The sequence below is a fragment of the Cnephaeus nilssonii genome, assembly GCF_951640355.1.
Source record: "Cnephaeus nilssonii genome assembly, chromosome: 6".
In the NCBI taxonomy this organism is placed as follows: domain Eukaryota; kingdom Metazoa; phylum Chordata; class Mammalia; order Chiroptera; family Vespertilionidae; genus Cnephaeus; species Cnephaeus nilssonii.
Window position 1 is genome coordinate 33,073,852 of NC_137077.1, and position 18,612 is coordinate 33,092,463.

Consider the following 18,612-nt stretch of genomic DNA (forward strand, 5'->3'; position numbering starts at 1 on the left):
TTTCTCCACTTGCCTGAAGCATCTTAACTTTTCTCTTAAAATCAGCTCCATGGCACCTATCCAGAATTCTTCATTCTCTGAAAACCCCACAGGACTTTGTATTAGCTTTATTGTAGTATTTCCTTGATTATTTTGCTACAAATATGTTTCCCGCTGGTCTATGACTCCCATAATGTACCATGTATTTTTTTAATTCTAGTGCTTAGTATATAATAATATATGCTCAAAAAATATTTGGTGATTAAAAATTCACAACAGGGGAAAATAAGTTTGCAAAACATAAAGCCCTTCAAGATATATTTCCAGTGAATCCACAATAATTTTTAGTGAGTTAAGGCAGAGGGAAGATGTTGAGAGGCCTAGAAAGGTGGTACAAGAAATTAAGAGGTCATTTATAATCTCTAAAGCCAATTATTGCTTCAGGGCAATATTTTAAACAGCTTTCCTTTGCTTTAATTACACTCACAACATTCCCTAAATAAAGATAAGGAGGTCACATCTTTGTTGTGATTCTTTGAAACATCAGAATTCAATGGGTCTCTCAACTGAACTCGGGGATATACTTTATTTTCCAGGCTTGGCACAGACATTCCTAGTTGAGATTAAAAGGCAAGATCAAGTTGAAAACAGCATGTATTTTCCTGGTGATGTACACACAGTGGTGGTTTTTTAAAGCCCACAACATTCTTTGACAGGCATCCTACAGAGAAGTAGAAATCTATGTTCCCTCCCCTTAGATCTAGGCTCTGTAACTGCCTGACTAAATAGAACAGGGCAGATGATGCTATGTCAGTTTCTGTGTCCAGATCTTAAAAACGAGTAGCTTCCGTTTCCTGTTTCTTAGGCCACTTGCTGTAGGAACCCAGATACTTTGCATGAGAGAGCCCAAGCTGCCTTACGGAGAGGTCCGTGTGAACATAAACCTGTAGTCAGCACCAATTTCCTGCCCGGTAAAGGAGCCCTGTGGAGAGTGGATACCTTCTCCACCCCTCGCTCATCCCCAAACCCCTTGTAGTTCCTGGACTTGAAAAAAACAGTTCCTATGATATTTCTGCTCATGGTTTCTGTGTTTCTCCTGGACCTGAACTCAAGTTAATTATTAGTTGACTAATATACAATATGATATGTGATGCAGGTAGAAGGCAGAGAAGATTATTATTACTACCTTTGCAATCTATAGATATTCAGGCAAAATTTGGTTACCTGGCAATCATATTGACCTCTCATAAGAAAACTTTTACCCTCTTTCTCAGGACCACAATACAGATGCATATACAACCTATTTAGAGCAGACACTATTGCTTGAAGCAATTCCAAAAACTTTATATTTTCTTGTACTGTGGTAAAATATAAACAACAAGCTGGAATTTCATGGCATTCAACAAACTGATACTGTCTTTAGCCTAAGAAAACTAAAATAGTAAGTAAAACTCCTCTAAAAATAAAACAAAATTTCTACTTGTATCTGCTTTCTCATATAATATGTTCTAAAAATTATAAATGTATTATGAATATATCTACATAGATATATTTCAAGTCAGTAGTTTCATAAGCAAAGATAATTTAGTGGTAACAATTTATATGATTATTATGTATAAATTCATATAATTATTACACATTTTAAACTTATTCAGATGGTTAGATTTGAACTTGAGGTAAAGTGCCAATAGTAGTAGGAGTTTACCCCATAAAAGAACTCTTGCCCTGATGCTGATCTGAAAATTTGGATTCCTCTGCAAAGCTCATTGACAATTAACCAAAAACACTACATCATCAAAACAATGTTTATCCTTTCACGTATCTTTTACTATTTCCTGCCAAAAGCATAAAGTATGTGTGTGGGTGTAAGAGAGAGAGAGAGATGGGGAGAGAGAGAGAATATGAATCTGCTTGAAATGTTTACCTCTTTTGAGGGGTATTCAGCAGTAGGTAAGTTTTGGATTCCTTTTGCATTGTAATTCATCTCCTTCATCAATCTGTAGATGAATTTGTTTCCCTAACAGTGAATATTATTTAACAATGCTCATTTTTCAAATGCTCTGTGAAACAATCCTCACAATTCATGTGCAGTAATTATAAAGAGTGTTGATGCTAATTTGCAGAGGGCATTAATGAAGTGCCATACTTCTGGGACCATAACCTAAAACTCAGTGTTCTCTAAGACTGCTGAGGCCCAAAGGATCCATCTTAGAACTTTCATTCATAGAACCATAGGAAAACAACATGCCCCAAACCCACCTTCTTTTTTTTTGTAATCCCTCAGTAGTCTTGCTTGAGTATTACCATTTACACAAGTAATGATTTATACCATCAGAGATAGGTCTATCTTTCCCCAGCTATGCCCTTCCAGAGAGACCGACAGTCCTTGAGGAGGAAGATAGAGGCGGCATTGTGCTAGAACACTCTGAGGTGACCTAACTGACAAGGAATCTACCACAAGTCCCAGCAGTGAGCATTTATTTCTCTTTTTCTTGCAAAGGCAAAAGGTTGCACACTTTCTAAGAGTGAGCTTCACAAAAGCAAAGCAAGACTGAAATGTACCACATTTTTGACCACCCAGAGAGGAAATGATCATGGAGAAGAGCTCAGAGGAAATGTGTTATTGATGAAGTGTCGATGAATCATAGATATGTAGATGAAATTTTCCTGAAACTACACGATCTTCAAATATAAGGAACACGACTTGAGCTGAAATATGTTTTGGATTTAGGAAACCTCTGCTTAGGAGGGAACTAATTGGAAACACCTGAACCATACAGGCCACTTCTTCATGTGTTTCTATTACAGATCTTTGCGGGAAGGAGGTTGGGAGGGAAGTCTGTCACGGGTGAGATTGTTTATTGGCTATGGTTAACAGAGCCCTTTCAGTTGTATGTTTATATTCCCAATGTGAACACGATAATCACAAATGGAGACAGCTGGAAGAAATTATAAACCGTTGAATAAGTTAACTTTTATTATACACTCTCAGATGCCCTTGTAGTCTCCTCACACCACCATGACTACACAGTTTCTATAGTAACCATGAAAAAGCCAGAACAGCCTACACAATTTAGCCAACATGTGATTCAAAGATCATACTTAATGGTTTAAAGTGGCATAAGGTGTTACTGACAGTTTTTTGAAAATGTGCAAGTGTACTCTGAAGTGTCCAAAGAAGAGAAATACTGTGATCAGTGTGACCTGGTGACTGGAAAATATTTAAGCTACATCATTATGCAGGAATTAATGTGAATCCCTTTTATATAAAACCAGAATGTTTATGACAAATTATTTTGTCAAGAAACACATGTATTCTCAGGTGCTTTGGATTGGCATATGACTTTTTTTATTATTTCAAAAATAATAATTAGATGTTACTGAGATTTTTCCTACTATTTTAACTATTTTTTAAAGTATGCAATTCAGGAGCATTAAGTACATTCACAATATTGTGTAACCATCATCACTTGCTATAACCAGTACCTTTTCATCATCCTGAAAAGAGATTAAACAATGACTCCCTATTCTACCTTCCTCTAGACCCTAGTAAATTCTATTATACTTTCCATTTCTATAAATTTGCCTATTCTGGGTACCTCAGAGAAATGGAATCATGGAATATTTCTTCTTTTTGTGTCTGGCTTATTTCACTTAGTATAATGTTTTCAAGCATAATCCATGTTGTAGCATATATTAGAATTTTACTTTTTATTGGATGAATAATCTGTTATATGTATATACCAGATTTAAAAAATCTATTCATCTGCTGTTTAACACTTGGGTTGTTACCACTATTTGGCTGCTCTGCATAATGTTGATATGAACATTGGTATACAAGTATATATTTGAGTCCCTTGACACATGATATTTTTAAAAAGAAAGTATCTTTAGCTCTTGGTGTTTCTTTGTATTAAAATAAAACTCAGTGGTCACTATTGATTTTGGGGTTAATTTGCTTTTCTTTATTTTTAAAAACATATATTGGGGGGAAATCCTCACTTTCCTCACTCCTCACATTTCAAGACTATATATTCTGCATCTTCTTGCATATGCTATATAATACACATATATCAACTCAAAATAAATTACATTAAATTATGCAGGGTTACAAGGTATAGAAAGCATTTGTTCTCAGAAACTGAAACAACCATACCTTCTGACTTCAGTAAGGGTCAACATCAAAAATGAGCATATTTTGTTATTTTTTCAAATTCTATACTTTATAGGTATAGAGTAAGCTAAAAATGAGAATGCTTTGTGTTGTTTTTTTTAAAGGAACTCTATCAGATTATTAATTAAAATATTCTTGGCCTTTTGGTGTTCATTTCCTACCTATGGGGAAAATCCCATGTACCTACTATCACAAACTGGAAGATGAGATTATCTTGGTTGGATTTGAGGTTTAAAAACTCCCAACTAGTTATTCCATAGACACTTCACTTATTGCCAGTCATCAGGAAGCTAATTAATCCATGCGTTAAGGGGACAGACTCCAAGTGTAGTGAATCACCAGACCATAAGATTTAAAATTGGAAAGTACATCTGCAGAAATGACAGAAGTTGTAGACCAACAGTTGGGCAGGGTATAAAAGACTGAAATTATTGATTGGGCAACTTCATGTGCATAAAATGAAGACTCTGTTGGTTTTGCTTTTGACCAATTTTTTTTCTTTTTAACAGCTGAAAACACACACACACACACACACACACACACACACACACAAAAATGTTTTACCTTGTCCACAAACTCTATCATCTTCTTTAAGAAATGGTTATAGTAAAGTCCTGAGGAATTATCTTTTCCAAAAGAAACGACTTTATTGCTTGCTACTGGCTTCCTGTCCTGTGTGATGAAGGCTGGCTACAATATGTCAGGCATCCTTATGTTCTCTATACTTGGGTATCATTGTCCTGAACAACAACAAAAAATGGCAATGCAATAATGCACACTGTTAATATGGTGAAATTGTATTGTTATAGCAGTATAAAGTAGAGATGTTCAGAGTCTTTCCATCACACTTATCTTAAACTAGGACTTGGAAGTAGCAAATCTTGAACATACTCATAGATGCAGAACAATAACAGGAGGGAGAAAATTATTTCTGTGATATCTCAACTTTTGTCAAGATGAAAGAATTATTAATTTTTTAAAATCCTTCTCACTCAATTCTGAAAGATGTGCATTTGTTTAGGTTACAGTTTTAATGGTGATTTATGATGTGCAGAGCTCTTTGACTCCTGTGCATAATGTATATTTCTGGTCTTAAATATGAAGATCAATATGGTTCTGAGGCAATCAGTTCAATGACCAATTTCTAAATGTTCACACCCTTTATTTCTTTCTTTTTAAACTTATTTCCATCTCCCTACCAGTCTCCCCTTTGGCAAACATCATCTTGTTCTCTATATCTATGGGTTTATTCTAAAAATTGATTTGAGAGAGAGAGAGAGAGAGAGAGAGAGAGGTGAGAGAGAAATATCGATTGGTTGCCTCTTGCCTGGGTATGTGTCCTGAGCAGGAATCGAACCTGCCACCTTCTGGTGTACTAGACAACACTACAACCAACTAAGCCACATCGGCCAGGGCTCTATTTCTATTTTGTTTAGGAATTTGTTTGTTCGTTTTTAGATTCCACATATAACTAAAATTATACAGTATTTGTCTTTTTCTGTCTGTCATATTTCACTTAGCATAATACCATCTAGGTCCACCCATGTTGTCACAAATGGAAAGATTTCATTCTTTATTATTGCTGAATAATATCCCATTGTATATGTATATACAGGGTATCCCTCAAAATGTATACACGCTTTGAATAATTATAAAGGCAATGTTTATTAAAATACATTTTATTTTCAAAATTGAGCTATCAGCTGTTAAAGTGTGTATGCATTTTTTGGGACACACTGTATATTGTAGCTTTGCAGTATAGTTTGATATCAAGGTGTGTGATACTTCTCAATTTGTTTTTTCTCCAGATTTATTTGGCTATTCAGGGTCTTTTGCAGTTCCATATAAATTGTAGGATTTGGTATTCTAATTTTTAGAAGAATGCCATTGGTATTTTACTAGGGGTTGAAGTGAATTTGTATATTGCTTTAGGTAGTGAGGACATTTTAACAATATTAATTCTTTCAATCCATGAGCAAGGTTTATCCTTCCTTTTTTTGTATCTTTTTCAATTTCTTTCTTCAATATCCTACTGTTTTCAGAGTATAGATCTTTCACCTCTTTGGTTGAATTGATTCTTATATATTTTATTCTTTTTGATACAATTATAAATGGGACTATTTTCTTAATTTCTCCTTCTGGTCATACTTAATTGGTTTATAGAAACACACCAGATTTCTGCATATTGATTCTGTATTCTTCAACATTACTGAATTCACTTATTAGTTCTAAAGGTTCGTTTTGGTGAAAACTTTAGGGTTTTATATATATAGTATTAGGCCATCTGCAAATAATGAGAGCTTTACTTCTTTCTTTTTAATTTGGTTGCCTTCTATTTCTTTTTCTTGTATGACTGCTGTGGGTAGGACTTCCAATTCTATGTTGAATAGAAGTGGTGATAGTAGGCATTCTTGTCTTGTTCCTCATCTTAGAGGAAAAGCTTTCAGCACTTTATTAGGAGTGTCAAATACAAGGGGTGGTTCCTAGGTAGATGAACTTTTACTGACTATGAATTTAATATCTGGTGTTTGCAATTTTGGTGCATTCTTAGCAATTGCATACACTTAAGGACAGTGGCGATGATATGTCCCAAGTCCCATTCTGCCCTGTTCTTTCTTTCCTCTTTATAATCTATCCTCGATTTCTCATTGTTTCCTAGCAAGCCTGAGAATTCATATGACAGGTAGCAGATACAAAGGGAAACTACCTGGATTTTCCAGAGTTCTCTGACTCTAACTTGTGGAAAGTTCTGTTTCTGCAGCATTCCATGGCATCACTTACCTACGCTGTGCATTACTCACACAGCAGAGCTCCCACAATTCCTTGGTACTGAGTAGAGAGAGGATATGAGAGCTGTGACTCCAAGTACAGCTACATGGTTTTAATCAGTTGTAGCAAAGAAATGTGAGGAGCAGTCAAATATCCCAGAGATTGAACTTTGATTTTTTTTTTTTTGTACCAATGACTGGCACTCTGTTAAATTAGCAATTTTGGAAATAGGATCTGAATATACACTGAGTGGCCAGATTATTATGATCTCTGAACGCATAATAATCTTGCCACTCAGTATATATATATATATATAAACTTATTAGTTCTACACACACACACACACACACACACACACACACACACATATATATTAGAGGCCCCGTGCATTAATTCGTGCATGGGTGGGGTCCGGCCAGCCTGACCAGGGGGAGGGGACCTGGGCAGTTGGCCGGCCTGCCTGCTGGTCGAGGGGACAATTTGCATATTAGCCTTTTATTATATAGGATATACACTGAGTGGCCAGATTATTATGCATTCAGAGATCATAATAATCTGGCCACTCAGTGTATTTTGCTGTTTGGAGTAGTCTTAAGATTTTCATGGTAGCCAAGTGGGTCTTTTTTTGGTGCGTCAATAAAAATATCTTTTCTAGCCCTACTTCTAAATGTGTGGTGTTCTTCCTTTTAGGCAAGTCGTGAATGGAGCAATAAAGACAAAGACAAGCAAATGCCAATGCTTGATGGACAGAGTGGAATGGAAGAGCAATGGCTTTAACCTAGAATTCTAGTCTTAATGCTGCCATTTGCTATCTGACTTTAGTTTAGTCACTGAGTATTTCTGAGCTAGCATCTTCAAGCATAAAATGGAGATAATGTCAGCCTTATCTACCTCATAGGCTCAAACAAGATCATGTGAAAACCGTGAAATGCTACACAAGCGCATAGCATTACAAGTTACCAACAAATGGTCATGAATTCCAATGAGAACCAAATGATGACTTAATCTCTGAACAATTTTCCATGAACAGACACACCAGACTCAGGAGCTGACGGCAATACAGAAGTTGTTCACTGACAGATGAAGTAAAATTTTGCTCCTAGTAAAGGCTGAGGAAATATTCTGAGGGCACATTGATGGTCAATCCTAAAGATACCACCAGATGGGGATGGAAGCTCTCAGAAGACAGAAGTAAGTCATTTCAAGAAGCCTGAAACTTTTCAAAACAGGGTGGGTTACAAAAAAAAAAATCAAACCTACCAACAAATCTCCCACACAGGGGATCAATGAACAAATTTGTGACCACAGTAGTTAAGCAAAGTAATGATGGAGGATACCAACAAAAGCTAAAACTCTTTGCCAAAATTGTTATTCAATACTTAGTGAGAGGATTAAAAATATCTTTCCAACCTAAACCAACAACAACAAAAGTCCTTGTTTTGTATATAATAAAATGACCCCTTCCCAACTCATATCTAGGTTAGGTATTTGGTACTTTCCCTTCTGATTACAGAAAGTGAAGGGTAAGTGAATTGTGGAAGTGCTGGTTGCTAATGTCTGTGGCAGATTTCACATACCATACTTGACATTTCAACTACACCCTGTTTAGGGCTATACTGGAGGAAACGGGTACCAGTGCAGATACAACTTTAACCTCTGGGAGATTATATCAGTAGAGCCAAGGCTGGATTTTCTCTTTGTAGTTAAAAGATGTTGGGGTTTGCTTTGACTCTGTGGTTGATTACTAGGTGAATTTTAGTAACTTGTCTCTACAGACTTCAGTTTCTTTTGCTCTAAAAACAGGTGGTTGGAATAAATCCCTTTATAGTCCTAATATCCTATTAAGAAGTGTCTGAGATGCCCTGGCTGGTGTGGTTCAGTTGGTTGAATGTTGTCCCATGCACCAAGAGGTTGCCGGTTCGATACCTGATCAGGGCACATGCCTGGGTTGCAGGCTCGATCCCCAGTAGGGGTGTACAGGAAACAGCCAATAGCCAATCTCTCTCTCTCTCTCTCTCTCTCTCTCTCTCTCTCTCTCTCTCTCTTTCTCTCTCCCTCCCTCCCTCCCTCCCTCCCTCCCTCCCTCCCTCCCTCCCTCCCTCCCTCCCTCCCTTCCTCTCTCTGAAATAAATAAAAACATAATAAACAAAAAGAAGTGCCTGGGAAAAAAGCTTCTCAGAAGAATGGGGAGTTTGTAACCATTTTTAGGAAGTTGGAAGTTAAAGAATAACGATGCTATAGAAATGGAGAGAGTGAACTTGTAAAAAAGCAGGTGACCTTCGGAAAATAGAAGATGATGATTAGGAAAAACTCTAGAAAGAGATGAGCCAAAAGAAATTAGACATCTGAGAAATCTGAGAAAAACTGAAAGGTTGGTACACAGATGTAGGTGTTAGGGACCATTAAAAGATCAGCAGGCTGTGTGGAGCATTAAAATTAAATCATTTGTGCCAGCAGAGTCTAGGATACTAACAAGTTAGAGATTAGGTGGCTGTAGCTTTATTCTTAAACCAAGGAATGAACTAAAGCCTAGTCAGAAAAAGGAGCAAGAAAACATAAAATAAATCAGTCATGGACTAGGGCAGCAAAAAATGTCAACTAGAGGAGGATACTCTCCCAAAGGAATCCTTGACCAAAATATCACCTTGTCATCAGTTCTTTGGGAAAGAGTTTCAACACACCCCTTGTAAAATGGAAAGCCATTGAGATCTTCCTCAATTACTTAGATGTTGATATTATCATAAAAAAAAAATGATGAGGCAATGTTGGAAGTGACTAGTTAAACGCTAGAAGGCCATTAATCAAGGAAATAGCAGAAGCCAAAGTTCCTAACTTTCCTTTCATTGCCATTTAAAAGATACATAACTACAGAGCATCTGCAGTCTCTCTAACCAGAATAATTTCTATTATGCTATAAGTAATCTGTTGCTCATGGGAATTAAAATGTATTGGCATAGTTGCAGAATTGTGTTTTTGAGTATTTAAAGGGACTCTGGATTTCAATCACTCTTACTTATCCATCAACAAGGACAGAATGAGAATATAGGGCAAAAAGGAAAGACATGACATTTCCTTATTTCGCAGCCTTAGAAAGTTTGTCATACAACAGGGAAGACAAAAACTGGCTCCAAAAGCAACATAAACTGATGAACAAAACAGAACCAGAGACAAGAAAACTTGGAACAGACTGACAGAGGTCAGATGGGAGGAGCATGTGGGAGGGGGCGAGGAGGGGACTGGATGCAAGAAGGTGAAGAGATTAGCCAAAGAACATATATTCAGAGGCAATGGACACAGACAACAGTATGGTGATGGCCAGAGGGAGGGGGAGCAGGGGCTGGGTGGTGGTGGTAAAGTGGTGGATAGGGTCCCGGGTTCAATTCCAGCCAAGGGCACATGCCCGGGTTGCGGGCTCGATTCCCAGTGTGGGGTGTGCAGGAGGCAGCCAATCAATAATTCTCTCTCATCATTGATGTTTCTAGTTCTCTCTTCCTCTCAGAAATCAACTTTTTTTTTTTAAAAAAAGAACATTATTTAATGGTAACTTAAACCAAGTAGCAAGTTTTCAATGAGCTATTACAAAAACATATTTTAAGACATAAGTATCCATCAGGAAAGTATATTTTAAAAACTGAGGTTGCAGAATAATTTTTACCAGCAAAATTTCTCTAATGCTTTCTACTTTCTACACTTACAGCTGCCATAATGATGAAGTAGCTAGTGGAGGGAGGTAGAGGATCGGGCTGCATCAGGAGGGCTGCACGAGATGGTGTGTAGACAGGAGCAGATGCTGCTGAGCCTGCCGCGTTAGCCACTCCACCCTGGTGATGAATGAGGTGACAGAGATGGTGGCCTCCTCACCTCTATATACTTAAGCAAGGATTGAAAGTCACTTCGTTTAAATGTAATGTCTACATAGAAGACGAGTGTATCAAACAGAAATAATGCTCAATCAAATGTTCCCAAGTACAAATTACTTCTACCCCAGAAATGAGATGCTTTTTTATTCCTGTAAAAATAAAAACCAAGAAAGCAAAATAATATCTTAAGTACAGACAGCAATGAGCTTCTCTGGAAAAAAAACAAACACACACAAATCAAAGAACAACTACAGTCGAAGCTTCTCAGCCATACCTAATCCTTTCTTTGTCTCTGCAACTCAGAGGAAGAATTATCAAGGTGAACTGTCAGTATTTGATTACAAAGAAACAATTAACGAGAAGCTGGATGTGAGAATGTGAACTGCAAGGAAGATGAACAAGAAATGCAAAGTGTTTCTGGTTAGCACAGTTATTCCTTAGCCACTACTAAGTTTCCAAATCCAATGAGTCAGGATGCTGTTTGGCACATGACGGTGTAAACTTTCTGAATAGTAAGTTATGGGCCTGGAATATAGATAGGCTGCCAAGATACTTTCCTTACCACAGGCAGTGGCTTAGATATAGGAAAAATCTAGCCCATCACTTCCCATCTTCCAGAGCAATTTGTTGGCATGGAACAGACCTTGTAAATATTTTATGTTTGTCCTTCCAGACTGACTAGCCTGAGGAAGAAGGCTTTGAATCACACCCTGAAAACCTGTTCTACAGCAAAGTACTATAAAGTTAATAACACTTATAAAATTTCCCATCTATAATTTCTTGAAATTTAACGACAGGATTCGTAGTAGTGGTAGTGTTTGTTTCAATGTCAGAGGGTGGGTGATGGCAATTTCTTGCATTATTTGAGCTGGAGACATTCAAACCTAGTAACATTAATGTGGGCACTCTGACTCCCTGAACAATATTTCTTACTTGTGTGATGAAATGGCTCATTAATTATATACATATACATTTCTATAAATGAGATTATAATCTTTTATAACTGAAGGGCAATTAATTTAAAATGTTTCTGTTTCATGATGTTGAAATGTTTTGAAATAAAAGATCTAATCATAAAGGACTAATATCTTGGAATTCTTTGTATGAGCATTAAAGACACCTATATTACAGCTTCAAGAAGACATATCAATGGTTTTCACTTGTCTATTCTTTATCAAAAGAAATGCCTTCAGAAATATAAGATATTATAATTTAAAATTTCTGAAAGCAACAGAATAATAAAATCACTACCCTTAAATACATGATGCAATATAATTTTCCTTTATAAAAAAAGTTCCTAATATTTTTGATGCTATTATTTGATAACAAAATAATGGGCAGAAACCCCTGGCAGTTTGAAGTGCTTCTTCAAGTCATTATTTTCTATTCAATCTGTTTGTAAGAGGTCTAAGTAATTGGTCTTCTCTTTTCTAAGGTTAGTCCATTTTTTTTTTGTTTAACATTTCTATATATCAATTCATACAATGTCTAGTTACAACATTAACTAAAAATCTACCATCAGTCATAAAGATGTAACATACAATATTCCAAATTCTTAATCTGATAAGTTTAATAATGCAATACGGGTATAACCATCACTACACAGAACAGATACAATAATATGGAGGACACATAAAAAATTGATTTCAAACTTGTATTTATTTCCTTTGTTACCAGTATGGATTGGGAACATGTTCTTATGGGGGGAAAAATACTTTGATCCCAGGAGCAGATAAGCCAGTTTCTATTGAAGTGTGATGAGGAACTGACCACAGTCTCTTTAATGTAAAATTCCTTAATTGTGACCTGGACAGAGAGCTTATATTGATGAGATTTTAAACGTTTCATTCCTACATAATGCTATCTATGTTCTAGTTTCATTGATTCTCTAACAGGTTAGCTTTTGTAGTGTGGCTCAGCAACCCTCAGATACAAAGGAACATTATTTTCATTACTATAATGATATTGGCATGGAAGACAGTAGCAACAGTAGAGTCCACAATTAAAATGAATCTCACTGCAGGGTACACTATGGATCACAGATGACAAGCAAAGTATATTAGACCATGTGCAAGTAAAGTGCACCAAACAGTGCACACACCCCAGGGTTAGTTTAAAACGATGTCTGTAGAATACTACCTTCTGACTAGTTTCTGTCATTTAACTTGAATTACAGCAGAAGACTGAGAACGTTATCAAAAGACCAATCTCAGCAAGAGGAAAGTGCATTCTCTCTAGGTCTAGGAACAATAGTGGCAACACAATGCAGACTCCTCTGCTTTGTGAAAGGTCTCCACCCTTCCCAAGAGCTACTCTTTCCTACTGTGGCCAGTGCCTTGGCTCTGTGCACTAGTACCTCCAAGTGCATGCTACACTCCATCAGAAATAACTTTCTTGCCCTAGCCTGTGTGAGCATTGACCTGTGGACTGAAGGGTCCCAGGTTCAATTCCAGGTCAAGGGCATGTGCCTCAGAGGCAGGTTCCATCCCTGACCCTAGTCGGAGAGTGTGCAAGAGGCAATAATCGATGTATCTCTTCCACACATTGATGTTTCTCTCTCTTTGTATCTCCAACTCCCTTCCACTCTCTCTGCAAATCAATGGAAAAATATCCTCAGGTGAGGATTAACAAAAAAACTAAAACTAAAAATAATAACTTTATTTTTTCAAATTCTTGTGAAAAGTTTCAAACATACACAAAATATGAAAGAATAATATAACCAAATCTGTATACCTATCATCCAGATTCAAGAATTAGTATTTTGCCATATTTGTATCATCTACCTATGCTTATATCACTAAACTACTAGACACTAAGTACAGATATCTGTATGAATCTAAGAACCACCAATAAAACTACAACACAATCAGCACACCTAAGAAAAGAACACGACTCATTGATCTCCAATATTCAGTCTATATTTAAATTTACCTAACTGATGCCCTTCCTGGCTGAGATTTTTGTTTTCTTCTTAACCAGTAGCCTATTAAGTGAAACTAAATGGTAGTGTGATCCTGTGTGGGCCATCTGGTTCAGACACAACTTAACGACAGCTTACACAGGGTATTTCTCTCTCACTTAACAATCTGGAGAAGTGCCAACACGGGCCATGTAGAATGTCTTTTTCATCCTCAACACATGGCCTCAACTCTGGGTTGAAAGATGGCAACTCCAGCTCCTGTTATTGGGGTACGGAGGAGACACAGGGGTGCATGCACCCCAGGGGCATGATCAGATGCTATAAACATGATTTCTGTTCACATTCCACAGAATGTAGATATAATCCTGCCTAACTGCAGGAGAGACTGAGAAAAACAGGCCTCATTCTTTTTAAGAAAAAAAATATATATTTTATTGATTTTTTACAGAGAGGAAAGGAGAGGGATAGAGAGTTAGAAACATCGATGAGAGAGAAACATCGATCAGCTGCCTTCTGCACACTCCCTACTGGGGATGTGCCCGCAATCAAGGTACATGCCCTTGACCGGATCTAACCTGGGACCCTTTAGTCCACAGGCCGATGCTCTATCTACTGAGCCAAACCAGTTAGGCCGTTAGGGCAACAGGCCTCATTCTTGTCAGTCATGTGTCTAGGTGTCCCTGGGCCTGTGGGCCTTGTGTCTAAGGAACAATGACTTAGAGGCAGTAATTAGCCACTTCTGCCACAGATGTCCCTGGCAATGACTGAGCTATGATGAACTCTATTAAAATTAATTTCCAATACACAGCACTATAACAATAGGCTCAGACTTATTTCAGGTAAGGCTATTTTTCTCCTTTGCTAAATAAGCCTCGTATTATTAATATTCATTTTGAGTTCATTGATCTACAGGGTGTCCCAAAAATATATACACACAACTTGAGTAATTATAAAGGCAGTGTTTATTAAAATCTATTTCATTTTCAAAATCAAATAGAATCTAGAATGACCAGCTATTCAAGTGTGTATACATTTTTCTGGGGACACCCTATATTTTTTAGGTTTTCTTTCTCCTTCCTCTTCAGGGTATAAGCTGTCAGTGCTCATTACTATCACCGTGCTGTCTTCTCTTTCTAATTTTCCTTTTCTTGTCATCAAGTTTCTAAAAGTAAACTTTTACTTAACTATAATATACATGCAGAAAAGATCACAAGTCAGAATTACACAGCATGATGAAAACAGTGATTCATGTAAAGACCACTCAGGTCAAGAAAGAAAACATTGTCAGTGTTCTAGAAGCAGTTTTTGTGTAACCTCCAATGGCTGCTTCCTTCCCTCTCTCAGAGATAACTACTATTCTGACTTTTAACACCATGGTTTTGTATGTTTTTCAATTTTATATAAATGGAAACATACAATATGCAATTCTTTTTGCTTGGCATCTTTCACTCAATATTATTCTTATACTAGGAGCCCGTTGCATGAAGTTTCGTGCAATAGACTTTTCCTTCACCTGGCTGCCGGCACCAGTTATCCGCCAGCAGCAGTTTTCCTCTGGCCACCCGCTGATCAGAGCGCCTCCCGCCAGCACGATCATCGGCCACCCGGAGAGGAACTCCAATCGGGAGGCGCTCCAATCGGGCGGGTGGCCAGAGGAAAACTGCTGCTGGTGGAAAACTGGTGCCAGCAGCCACACAATCGGCCACCCCGAGTTCCGCCACCAGCGTCTTCCGCAGCGCCGGCCTAAGCAGCGCTGGCCCTTTAAGCCAGTGGGAGGAGCGGGGGGCGGGGACTCGCGAGTCCCCGCCCCCCGCTCCTACCGCCAGCCAATCTGCCACCCTGAGTCCCGCCCCCCGCGCCTCCAGCCGGCCCAATCGTGGGCGTAGCGGAGTGATGGTAATTTGCATATTACCATTTTATTAGGTATGATGAGTCATTGATGTAGCAGTAGTTAATTCATTTTCATTGCTTACAAGATTGTATTACTATATCATAATTTATCCATTATACCGCTGACAAACAATTGGTTGCTTCTAGTTTTTGGCTATTACAAATACAGTGGCTATGATCATTATTGTATGTGTCTTTTGGTATGCATATGTACATATTTTTTAGTCACATATAATTCCTGGGAATGGAATTGCTGGATTATGGGGTAATGGGATATTCATATATTCATTTTCTTGACTTATTTCACTCAGACTTCTAGTACAGTGCTGAGCAGAAGTCATCATAAGGAGAATCCTCTTGACCTGGATCTCAAGGGGGAAAATGTTCACTACAGGACCATTAAATCTGATAGTTTGCTTTAGGACTTTTGTAGATACTATTTGTCAGATTAAGGAAATTCTTTCAAATACTAATTTTCTAAGGTTCTCTCCTTATGGATGGGTATTAAATTTTATCAAATGCTTTCTCTATATCCATTTAGACAGTCATATCATTTTCCTTTTTATTCTAAGATGATTAATTTAATTGATTAATTTTCAAAGCTTAAACCAACTTTGCATTCTTTAAATACACCCACTTTTTTGTGATATATTATCTCAAAAAAAAACCCATGTATCAAAGAAGAATATATTGAAAATTAGAATATATTTTATACTGAATGATAATAAAAGTATGCTACATATCATGAACATGACAATTGTATACTATTCTTTTAGTATCTATCCTAGATTCCAACATGCATATCCTTGATTTACTGAAGCCTAATATAAATTATTACTTTTACAACTTGTTGAAAAATTCATGAAATGTAGAGTACTTTAACTCCATTTACTCCCCTCTGAACTTTTGTGCTATTACTGTTGTTATGGGTTAAACTATGTCCACCCCAAATATATTTTGAAGTCCTAACCCCTTGAACAGTAAATGTGATTTTATTTGGAAATTGGGTCTTTGCAGATGTAATCCAGTTAAGATGAGATCTTACAAAATTAGGGTGGGCCCTAACCCAGTGACTGGCATCCTTATAAAAAGAGGAATAATATTAGCAGTCAGTAGCTGTGCGTCGCTGCAGGTTGCCCAGGACCAAACCAGAGAGGGTCAGACCTACATTACTACCATTTGTCCACCATCCAGAACTGAAATATCATTGCTGACATGTACACATAAGGAACTGTTTGACATTGAAATTGGGACTCAAAAGAACTGTTGGCCCAGAAAGAAACTCACTACAGATTGATTCATTTGCCTCTCAGCATAATCATTATTGCTTGTCGCATTTTCGGTTCTTATAAGTGTATTTCTAGTAGCATATGATCTCACTCATCTAGGGGAAATGATGAACAACATAAACTGATGAACAAAAACAGACCCGGAGACAGGGAAGCATCGATCAGACTGTCGGACCTCAGAGGGAAGGTAGGGGAGGGTGGGGGTAAGGGGGTGAGATCAACCAAAGGACTTGTGTGCATGCATATGAGCCTAACCAGTGGTCACGGACAACAGGGGGGTGGGGGCATGCGTGGGGAGGGGTTTGGGATGGGAATGGGGGGATGAGGACAAATATGTGATACCTTAATCAATAAAGAAATTAAAAAAAAAAATAAATAAAATAAAAAGAGGGATATATGAACACACAAACCAGAAGGCCATGTGAACATGGAGATAGAAATTATAGTGATGCATCTACAAACCACGAAAAACCATGGAATGCTGGCAACTACTAGAAACTGAGAACAGGCAAGAACCTTCAGAGAGGGGGTGGTCCTGCTGACACCTTCCCCCCCCCCCCAGGTGTCTAGTCTCCAGAAATGTGAGACAATACATTTCTGTTATTTTAAGCCACCAAGTTTGTGGTACTTTTTCACAGTAGCCCTGGGAAACTAATTTAAATATGTTTTTATTGATTTGATAGAAAGGGAGAGGGAGAGAGAAACATCAATGAGAGAGAAACATTGATTGGCTACCTCCTACACACCCTGTACTGGGGATTGAGCCCACAACCCAGGCATGTGCCCTAACTGGGAATCAAACCAGTGACCTCTTGGTGCATGGTAGGTTGCTCAGTCTACTGAGTTATACTGGATGGGCGAGGGTTGTCATGAATGTAAAGTTCTATATAAATTGTAAAACCTGCAAGACAATATTAATATTATTTTGTACAGTAAATATTCATTTATGCTTTTCTATGCTTTGACTCTGCATTTATCTTCACATCTTCCGGTATGTCTGTGCATCCTTCTAGGGTAATTTCCTTTCTACCTTTCTACTTGAAACATTTCTTCAGTGTGACTTGGTTGTTGAATTCTTAGTTTTTGTTTGCCTGAAAGTGTCTTTGGTCACTTTTTATTTAAAAAAAAAATATATATATATATATATAATTGATTTTAGAGAGAGGAAGAAAGATAGATAGAAACATTGATTGACTGCCACTGGGGACCTAGCCCACAACCAGAGCATGTGCCCTGACCCGTGACCTCCTGGTTCATGATCCAACACTTAACCTCTGAGCCACACTAGCTGGACTCACTTTCATTTTTTGAAGTATATTTTTGCTTTGTATAGAACTCTAGGATAGTAGTTCTCTTAGCACATTAGCACACTGAAGATATCATTCTACTAATTTCTGATTTCTATTATTTGGTTTTCTGAAGTTTGTTATAATATGCATTAGTGTGGTTTCCTTTAAATATGCTGCCTGAGATTTATTCTTCTCGATTCTATGGCTTGATGTCTTTTTGTCATTATTTCTTAAATATTATTTCTGCCCCAATCTCTCTGTCACCTGTCCTTTTGGAGTCAAATTACAATTCTACTGAACCAATTTGCCACCAATCTCTTTTCCTAACCTGCTTTGGTCTTCCTTTTCTTTTCTTTCCTCTATTTCCCCCCCCCCCCCCCCCCGCCTTTCTTTTCTCCTAGATTTTAGAATAATTCTCACTCTACTTCATTTTCAATACTGC